At 39.4% G+C, this 11087-nt stretch overlaps 1 pseudogene; it reads left to right on the top strand.

The window, feature by feature from the left end:
- LOC112078403 (NLR family CARD domain-containing protein 3-like) overlaps positions 1-11087 on the top strand; it is a 36714-nt pseudogene that overhangs the window by 6291 nt on the left and 19336 nt on the right.

The raw sequence follows: 11087 nt of genomic DNA, 5'->3' as shown, positions 1-11087 counted from the left end.
GATAATAGTCTCATGAGCTGTCCTAATCAGTTAAGAGGTACCAGCAGGTATCTGGATAATAACTCATCAGCTGTCCTAACCAGTTAAGAGGTACCAGTAGGTATCTGGATAATAAGCCTCATCAGCTGTCCTAATCAGTTAAGAGGTCCAGCAGGTATCTGGATAATAACCTCATAGCTGTCCTAACCAGTTAAGAGGTACCAGCAGGTATCTGGATTAATAGTCTCAACAGCTGTCTAACCAGTTAAGAGGTACCAGCAGGTATCTGGATAATAGTCTCATCAGCTTGTCCTAACAGTTAAGAGGTACCAGTAGGTATCTGGATATAGTCCTCATCAGCTGTCCTAATCAGTTAAGAGGTACCAGCAGGTATCTGGATATAGCCTCATGAGCTGTCCTAACCAGTTAAGAGGTACCAGAGGTATCTGGATTATAGTCTCATCAAGCTGTCCTAACCAGTTAAGGGTACCAGCAGGTATCTGGATAATAGTCTCATAGCTGTCCTAACCAGTTAAAGAGGTACCAGTAGGTATCTGGATAATAGCTCATCAGCTGTCCTAATCAGTTAAGAGGTACCAGCAGGTATCTGGATAATAACCTCATCAGCTGTCCTAACCAGTTAAGAGGTACCAGCAGGTGTCTGGATAATAGCCTCCATGAAGCTGTCCTAACCAGTTAAGAGGTACCAGCAGGTATCTGGATAATAAGCCTCATGAGCTGTCCTAACCAGTTAAGAGGTACCAGCAGGTTAATACCTCATGAGCTGTCCTAACCAGTTAGAAGGTAACCAGCAGGTATTCTGGATAATAACCCATGAGCTCCTAACCAGTTAAGAGGTACCAGCAGGTATCTGGATAAAACCTCATGAGCTGTCCTAACCAGTTAGAAGGGACCAGCAGGTATAATAACCTCATGAAGCTGTCCTAACCAGTTAAGAGGGACCAGCAGGTATCTGGATAATGAACTCATGAGCTGTCCTAACCAGTTAAGAGGTACCAGCAGGTATAATAACCTCATGAGCTGTCCTAACCAGTTAAGAGGTACCAGCAGGTGTCTGGATAATAGCCTCTCAGCTGTCCTAACCAAGTTAAGAGGTACCAGCAGGTATAATAACCTCATGAGCTGTCCTAACCAGTTAAGAGGTACCAGCAGGTATCTGGATAATAGACCTCATGAGCTGTCCTAACCAGTTAAGAGGTACCAGCAGGTATAATATCCTCATGAGCTGTCCTAACCAGTTAAGAGGGACCAGCAGGTATCTGGATAATAGCCTCAATGAGCTGTCCTAACCAGTTAAGAGGTACCAGCAGGTATAATAGCCTCATGAGCTGTCCTAACCAGTTAAGAGGTACCAGCAGGTATCTGGATAATAGCTCATCAGCTGTAAGAGGTACCAGCAGGTATCTGGATAATACCTCATGAGCTGTAAGAGGTACCAGCAGGTATCTGGATAATAGCCCTCATGAGCTGTCCTAACCAGTTAAATGAACATCACGTTATATCTACCGTGGCTTTGATTGGACTGATCATATCAACATCCTATTTCAAAATCGTTGCAAAGCAAAATCACCAGCCTGCTTATTCAGTGAGAGGGGGTGGTCCAAGTCTTTTCCAAGCTTAAGGATAAACATTCACCTGCAACACCATGGACCAGAAAAGGTTGAATACATTGGCCATGCTGGTGACTTCTGCTGTGTTCAAAAACGACTGGAAACTGGGAAATCTCAGACTTCAGTATGTTCAAGACAACTGGGAACACGGGAAAACAAATAGCTCCGACTGAGAAAATACGTCTTGAATTGGCTCATTAACTCTAAAATTCCAAGTCGGGAACCCTGGCCTTTTTCTAAAGCTCCGACCTGAAGATCAATCATTTTTCGACTTTGCTTTTTTCAGAGTTCCAAGTTGTCTTAAATGCACCATAAATCCAGAAAATGCCAATTTTGATGTCAAATTTGGATGACAAAATTTGCCCACAAGAACCGTCGCGCCACCCCACCCAGCCCTTATTTTCAGTGTTTCCTACAATTCCCAATGGGACAAAAATGTATGGTGGAAAAACTATTGGAACCAGTTTCCTGTTTGACCGCTAGGTTTTATGGGTACTATAACACCTCACTGTGGGGCTCTATAAAACTATTGGAACATTTCCCTGTTTGACACTAAGGTTTTATGGGTACTATAAAACCTCCACTGTGGGGCTCTATAAAAATATTGGAACCATTTCCCTGTTTGACCACTAGGGTGTTATGGGTATTATTATTATCCAGATACCTGCTGGTACCTCTTAACTGGTTAGGACAGCTCATGAGACTATTATCCAGATACCTGCTGGTACCTCTTAACTGGTTAGGACAGCTGATGAGGTTATTATCCAGATACCTGCTGGTACCTCTTAACTGGTTAGGACAGCTCATGAGACTATTATCCAGATACCTGCTGGTACCTCTTAACTGGGTAGCCCTCTGTGTCCAAGGACCGAACTATTGAATATTATTTTCGGGCGCCTCAAGTAGTCTGGACACATTCCGTTTTTAACATTGCTTTTTTTTAAATGAAAACTAGTTCATTGCATCCGCCATGGAGCCCAGTTTCATAATATTATGTTATATCCTAGGTTGGGAAGTTATAGCAAAAAACAGTCCTTATTTTAGGTCTTTTTTCATCCTGCCAGCTCATATTAGTTTAATTGAGCACGGTGGCACCAACTCACCTTCTGAACATTCTACTCCTTCTCCCATTGTTCTGTCACAATGTCAGCTTCGCTATTGTTATCAATAAGACCTACCTGCTTTAACATTGTAGGTTAACCTTAATGATTATTATTATTATTATTGCTGGTACAGCTACTTGGTACGCACGCCTGGGTACACACATGTCCCTGCCCTCTTTTTCAAGAGGTGGCCGATTTAAACAGCCTGAAAAAAACACATTTTTAAGAAATAACACTTTTTTGACAACTTGTTGTTTCTAAATGGCTGCTGGGCAATTTTATATCCATCAAAATCTTTGTTTGTAGGCATCGGATTGAGAAAAATGCTGAGCAGGTTCACTGAGTTGCAAACCAAATGGATAGGTCTAGCTAACTGATTTGTAGATCTGACGCAGTTGTTACCTCAGATTATGAGCCTAGCAGGTGTCGTAATGAGTTGTGTAGTACCCACAGAAGACCACAGGGAGGCGCAAGAGAGCTATAAACTATGATTTTTTTTGCCTTAACCTAACAATCAATCAAATGTATTTATGAAGCCCTTTTTACATCAGCAGATGTCACAAAGTGCTCTACAGAAACTCTAACCCTACATATTACCTATTACCCATATTACTTTTATTATTTATTATTATTATTATTAATAATTATTATATTATTATTATTATATATTATTATTATATTAATTATAGTATTATTATTACATTATTATATATTATTATTATATTAATTATATTATTATTATATATATATTATTATTATATTAATTATAGTATTATTATTATATTATTATATATTATTATTATATTAATTATATTATTATTATATATATATTATTATTATATTAATTATAGTATTATTATTATATATTATTATTATATTAATTATATTATTATTATATATATATTATTATTATTATTTATAGGTTATTGACATCTTCTTCACTGGGCAGAGGTGTAATCCTATCCACTTCCGGCGCCGACAAAGATGGACGCCTCGCTTCGCGTTCCTAGGAAACTATGCAGTATTTAGTTTTTTTTATGTGTTATTCCTTACATTGGTACCCCAGGTAATCTTAGGTTTCCTTACATACAGTCGGGAGGAACTACTGAATATAAGAGCAACGTCAACTCACCATCGTTACAACCAGGAATATGACTTTCCCGAAGCAGATCCTGTGTTTTGCCTTCCACCCAGGACAATGGATCTGATCCCAGCCGGCGACCCTATGCGACGCCGTAAAAGGGACAAACGAAGCGGTCTTCTGGTCAGGCTCCGGAGACGGGCACATCGCGCACCCTATTACTAAACAATTTTAGTAATAATATTATGTTAGTAAATACAAGTATATTACCAAACAGCATTTTGATTATTTTGTTTAGTTATTTTATTATATTTATTATTGCAAGGCAGAACACCTGATGAACAAGCCACATTAGTTTTATTTTTCAAATGTGGTTTGAACTGGGTGACCTGGAAACCTCTACGTGAAAGTCCAGCAATTCGCGTGAGATAGGTGGGGCAGGTTTGAGATCTAAGGAATAAACAAGAAAAATACACTTTATTTCTCAGCTGCCTCAACAATGTCTGTAAGTAAATTAATAACTTTTAATTGCTAAATATTTCCAATAGATGGCAGCATAAGACCATGAAGCATCAGTTATAGGCTTGACATCAGGCTACAAGCAGCAATATGATTGACATAAAATAGCATGCAACCACAGACTGTATGTCCCATGATTTTCTAAAATGGTCACTCATTACTTTAGTTAGCTATATATCTCATATTAGGGTTGTGTTGCTTTTGGGAGAGAAAAAATATAGTGATTATAGCAGGTATTGAACACCGGGTAAATAATCACTAGTCAGAGCCTCAACCTCAGTAAACATTCATTATAAAAAACATCTTAATATCTGATATTGCGAGTAAACAACCTCGGAATAGAAAAGACAAGAGTGCGTCTTCCAGCCCACCAATAAATTACATCATTCAACCCTCCTGGTTAGTAAATGTACCTCAACATGCCCCTGAATTCTCTGAGAGTGAGGCAGATATATCTCATTACTGTGTAAAACCTAGCAGTACTGCAGATATAGCATTTGGAAAAAAACATGATTATTTTTCTCTCTGAAATGAAAACATCAAGTGATAGATTTTAAACAACTACATGTCTGTCATTGAAGAATCCCATGTCATGATTAGATAGTGAAAAAACACCAATCTCTTTCAAAATGTCTGTAAACAATAAAAGCTAATTTACTAACATTTCTAAAAAAGTGATATATAGCATTTTGGAATGAAACTCTTCTTATATTTCCCATCTGAGCTCAGAGTAGATGAGAGATGTAATGTTTGTCTCTGTTGTTGTTGAAGACAATCAAGCAGGAGAGGACCAGGCCTCCCCTGTACCCAGCTGTGTGTTCCATGAAGAGTGGACCTGTCTATGAATCTTCCTATATTCTTTAGAGGAGGGAGACTTTTTCTTACTGAACAAAGGTAAGAAGAACTCATGGTCATTGAATCAGTTGAGTTAAACAACACTGTCTCATAAGTTCATTTCTCCTCTCCCATTTTCCCATTAATTTTGTTGTTTTTCATTAAATCCATAGGCGTAGATCACATGACCTGGTTACGACAGACAGTTGTTGTTCATTAACCTCAGTCCTCTGAACCACGAACTCATGTGTGTATCTAATACACCCATAAAACAAAGACCACTCTCCTCTCCTGTGTAGTGTGAGTTGTGGTATGGTGTGTGTGTGTGTGTTGTGGTGTGTGTGGTGGTATGGTTGCCCAGTTGGTGTAGGTGCCTCGAGTCTACGTGTGCTGTTTTGCTGCATTTCGCCTGGCAGTGGGTAACAGTGAGAGGACTGACTTGCTAATTCCTGCTCCTAGATCCTTCGTTGCACAATTTACCAATACAGTGCACGATCTATTCTTCCTACATCTGCTATCTCCTACTCCGAGATGGTACTCCTAGTAGCTGCTCAGACTAACCTGGTACCCTGCACACAGACTCAATAACTGGATACTCCTAATATAGTCAGCGTACATATATTAAAACCTTCAAGCTAACCTAGTGTACCCACTGCACAAATTGATAACGGTCCTGTATGTATGTTAATAGAGTACTCGCCTACTTTATAGTTCTCACTAATTAACCTCAAGACTAGCCATGGTTACCCTGACACATGACTCTCTAGTACTTTGTCACTCACCGTATAGTACTCATTCATACCATCAACTACCTGGTTACCCTGCCACATTGACTCAGTAGCTGGTATCCTCATATAGTCTCACATTGATTACCTCAAACTAGCCTGGTACCTGCACATTGACCTAGTCTGTTCCCGACCTTATGTCTTTTTACCTCAACTACTGTGTACCCCTGCACATTGACTCAGTACTGGTACTCCTATAGCTCATTATTATACCTCAACTACCGTTGGTACCCTGCCACATTGACTCAGTACTGGTACTCCTTATAGTTACTCATATTTACCTAACACTACCTGTTACCCTGCGCACATTGACTCAGTACTGGTACTTCCTTATAGTCTCATTATTACCTCAACTACCTGCGTACCCCACTTCGACCACATCCTACTTGGTACTCCTAAGGGTCTTTTACCCGACACTCACACTTGGCAAACCTACGCTGCCACATTGACTCAGTACTCGGTACATCACTTAGTAGATCTCATTCCAGTATTACCTCAACTACTGGTACCCTGCACCGTGACTCAGTACTGGTACTCTCCTTATAGGTCTCATTATTACGCTACCAACTACCTGGGTACCCACGTCACATTCGACTCATAGTTACAATAGGATACTATCATTCTTCTTGGATATGTTCTCAGATTATCTCACAGCGTCAACTACCTGGTACCGCTCCATATTGGATGCACATTGAGTACTACTCATAGCTGCACGTTATTCCTCAAACTACCTGGGTTACCCATGACATTACTACTCTGGACCTGTATAGCCTATATTACTCAATACTGTAGCCTACATACCATATGGGTACTCCTATGTCTATTCCAACTATGACTATTGATCAGTCTGACCGTAGGCCTGCCACAGTTACTGGGTACTTCCTTATTAGTCTCCATCGTATTACCTCAAACTACCTGTACCCCTGCACATTGACTCAGTACTTGGTACTCCTTATAGTCTCATTATTACCTCAACACTTACCTGGTACCCTTGCACATTTGACTCAGTACTGGTACTCCTTATAGCCTCATTATTACCTCAACTACCTCGGTTACCCTGCACATTGACTCCAGTACTGGTACTCCTTATAGTCTTATTATTAAGGTCGGTCAACATTTGAGAGTGAGGCAGATATATAGCATTTTGCGGGAAAAACATGATTATTTGTATCTGAAAATAAAACATCAAGTGATTTTTAAACAAATACATGTCTGTCATTGAACAATCCCATGCTGTGATTAGATCGTGGAAAAACACACCAATCTCTTTAAGAAATGCTTTAAACAATAAAAGCTAATTTACTAACATTTCTGAAAAGTGATATATAGCATTTTTGGAATGAAACTCTTCTTATGTTTTCCCCAATCTGAGCTCAGAGTAGATGGAGAGATGTAATGTTTGTCTCTGTTGTGTTGAAGACCAATCAAGCAGGAGAGACCAGCCTCCCCTGTACCCAGCTGTGTGTCCATGAAGAGTGACTGGTCTATGGGACTACCTCTACACTTTAGAGAGGGAGACTTTTCTACTGAACAAAGGTAAGAAGAACTCATGGGTCATGGTCAGTGAGTAAACAACACTGTCTCTAGTCATTTTCTCCTCTCCCCATTTTCCCATTTATTTTTGGTGTTCTTAAATCCATAGGCTAATCCTTCTGTCCATTTTCATAGTCCTAAAACGATATTAAACAAACACAACATTCCCTCCCTGTGTGTGTGTTGTGTGTGTTGTGTTGTTGTGTGTGTGTGTGTGTGTGCACTCCCTGGATGAGGAGATGTAATCTCTATCCTGTCTGCCTAGTCACCTACATGTACACTACTTTTCAAAAGTTTGGAAAGTCCATGTTTTTTCATAGAAAAGCAAAAAAATTGTCCATTAAATAACATCAAATTGATCAGAAATACAGTGTAGACATTGTTAATGACTATTGTAGCTGGAAAACACAGATTTTTTAATGGAATATTTACATAGGCTTTACAGAGGCCCATTATCAGCAACCATCACTCTGTGTTCCAATGGCACGTTGTGTTAGCTAATCCAAGTTTATAATTTTAAAAGGGTAATTGTGTCAGGTTTTGGCCAAGACTGTTCGGGGTTTTGGTCACTAGATGTCCCCATTGCACCTTTTTTGTACCTTTTGTTTTTCTTGCTCTAATTATTGTTTGCACCTGTAGGTCATTCCCTTGTTAGTATTTAAACCCTGTGTGTTCCTCAGTTCCTTGTCCAGTGTTTGTAAGTTAGCACCCAGCCCAGCCCAAGCCTTGTTTTATATAGATATTTCTCTTGTTGGATTTTTCCAGAGGTTCTCTGGTTTAGTTCTTGTGTATTATTTGAGTAGTCTTTTGAGGTTTGTTTTTCCCTGCTGTTTTTACCACTTTGTGGAGTTTCTTTTGTATTTTGGAGGATTTCCATTTTGTGCCTCTTGGCTTTATTTTTGGACATTGTGGATTTAGTTTCTTTGCCTGAAGATTTTGTTCTTTAATTAAACCACCATCTCTAGTACTGCTGTGTCTGCCTCATCTTCTGGGTTCTGACGATTATTAGTGACTGTTTCTCGCACCGGGTCCTGACAAATTGATCATTAGAAAATCCTTTTGCAATTGTGTTAGCACAGCTGGAATCGTTTGTTCTGATTAAAGAAGCAATAAAACTGGCCTTCTTTAGACAAATTGAGTATCTAGAACATTAGTATCTGTGGGTTTGATTACAGGCTCAAAATGGCCAGAAACAAAGTACTTTCTTCTGAAACTCGTCAATCTTTTCTTGTTCTTAGAAATTAAGGCCATTCGAGAAATTGCTAAGAAACTGAAGATCTCAGACAACGCTGTGTACTACTCCTTTCACAGAACAGCGCAAACTGGCCCTAACCAGCATAGAAAGAGGAGTTGGAGGCCCCGGTGCACAACTGAGCAAGAGGAAAAGTACATGAGAGTGTCTAGTTTGAGAAACAGACACACCTCACAAGTCCTCAACTGGCAGCTACATTGAATAGTAACCACAAACCACCAGTCTCAACGTCAACAGTGAAGAGGCAACTCCGGGATGCTGGCCTTCTAGGAAGAATTCCTCTGTCCAGTGTCTGTGTTCTTTTGCCCATCTTAATATTTTATTTTATTGGCCAGTCTGAGATATGGCTTTTTCTTTGCAACTCTGCCTAGAAGGCCAGAATCCCAGAGTTTACTCTTCACTGTTGACGCTGAGACTGGTGTTTTGCGGTTAAAGTATAACATTTAAATTAATAAATAAAAAAAGAATGTAAGTATTTATGAACAGTAATTGATTCTAATGGACAGAGTAAGATAATTAATATCTGTAATGAGATATTACTAGTTAGTAGAACTGCTACTTGAGCTGAGTTGCTGACAGACAGCAGTTTTCAAAGTGTAAACTAATCATTAGGCCGACATGTTATCAGTAAAACGTCTGGTAAAGATGGTGGAGGGGCTTTTACATTATATGGTTTTATGTTTATCTCAGGGTTTCTCAATCTTTTTGTTCTTACCAGCACTTACACACCTGATTCAACTAATCATCAAATATTTTAAGACAGTTTAATATTTGAGGCATACAAATGGTGTGGATCCTGCAGGGTGGGGACTATCGGGTGTTATGTATATATGAGCAGTTATTGAATCACTCTTCACCATCTGTCAGTCCGACGGACGATCTGGGTTTGGCGGATGCCAGGAGATAACTGTCTCGAATGCATAGTGCCAACTGTAAAGTTTGGTTGGAGGAGGATAATGGTCTGGTGCTGTTTTTCATGGTTCGGGCTATGCCCTCTAGTTCTAGTGAAGAGAAATCTTAACGCTACATCATAAAATGACATTCTAGACGATTCTGTGCTTCTTTGTGGCAACAGTTTGGGAAGCCCTTTCCTGTTTCAGCATGACAATGCCGTGTACAAAGCCGAGGTCCAATAAAGAAATGGCTTGTCGAGATTGTATGGAAGAACTTAACTGCCCTTCACAGAGCCCTGACCTCAACCCCATCAAACACCTTTGGGATGAATTGGAACGCCGACTGCGAGCCAGGCCTAATCACCCACATCAGTGCCCGACCTCACTAATGCTCTGGTGGCTGAATGGAAGCAAGTCCCCGCAGCAATGTTCCAACATCTAGTGAAAAGTCTTCCCGGAGTACCTTTTATATTTTAACAACTTTTACTTCACTGCATGAAGAAAAATTATGTAATTTTTACTCCGTACATTTTCTCTGACACCCAAAAGTACTCGTTACATTTTGAATGCTTAGCATGACAACAAAATGGTTTAATTCACACACTTTATAGAAGAACATCCCTGGTCATCCCTACTGCCTCTGATCTGGCAGATCTCACTAAACACAAATGCTTTGTTTTAAATGATGTCTGAGTGTTGGAGTGTGACCCTGGCTATATGTAAATTAAATAACAAGAAAATTATGCCATCTGGTTTGCTTAATATAAGGAATTTTTAATTATTACTACTTTACTTTTACTTTCGATACCTAAATATATTTAAAACCAAATACTTTTAGACTTTTACTGAAGTAGTATTTTACTGTGTGACTTTCACTTTTACTTGAGTCATGTTCTATGAAGGAATCTTTCCTTTTACTCCAGTTTGAGAATGAGTTCTGTTTCCACCACTGTTCTAAAGGTTCCATATGAGACACAGTTTCAACAGACATTCTGGAACTGCGACGGCTACAAAGTTACTTTACATTTCATATCGAAATAAAAGTAACGGTCACTGGTGAATTAGTTTTGCATTGCCCGGCTCCCGGGTGAGCAGAGTTTACGCATTTTACACCATTCCATTGGTCCTTAAAATAAATGTCCACTATCATCTGTAGCACCGGGCCATGCAAAACAACTTCCCCCTGTCGCAGCGCACTGAGACACAGAGTCCTAAACCCAGAGGCATTTACAACAGAAGGTGGCGCTAACAGTCAGTTTCATTCAACAGGCAGTACATCATGACTTTGTACCTAATCTTGCTTCAGTTTTTTTTATTATAGTCCTTCTTCAAGACATCTCTCTTATGTTATTTGCTAAACATATAATTTACTCCAAAATGACTCTGTTTTTTTTTCTCCAAAATGTGAGTTACTGTTGGACTTTAATAATTGTTAACAGGCCTACAAACCCAAAAGGTTTTAATTTGAGAATGTTAA

This window comes from Salvelinus sp. IW2-2015, unplaced genomic scaffold (genome assembly GCF_002910315.2).
Source record: "Salvelinus sp. IW2-2015 unplaced genomic scaffold, ASM291031v2 Un_scaffold5639, whole genome shotgun sequence".
NCBI lineage: Eukaryota > Metazoa > Chordata > Actinopteri > Salmoniformes > Salmonidae > Salvelinus > Salvelinus sp. IW2-2015.
This window is presented reverse-complemented; position numbering and strand designations above follow the sequence as displayed.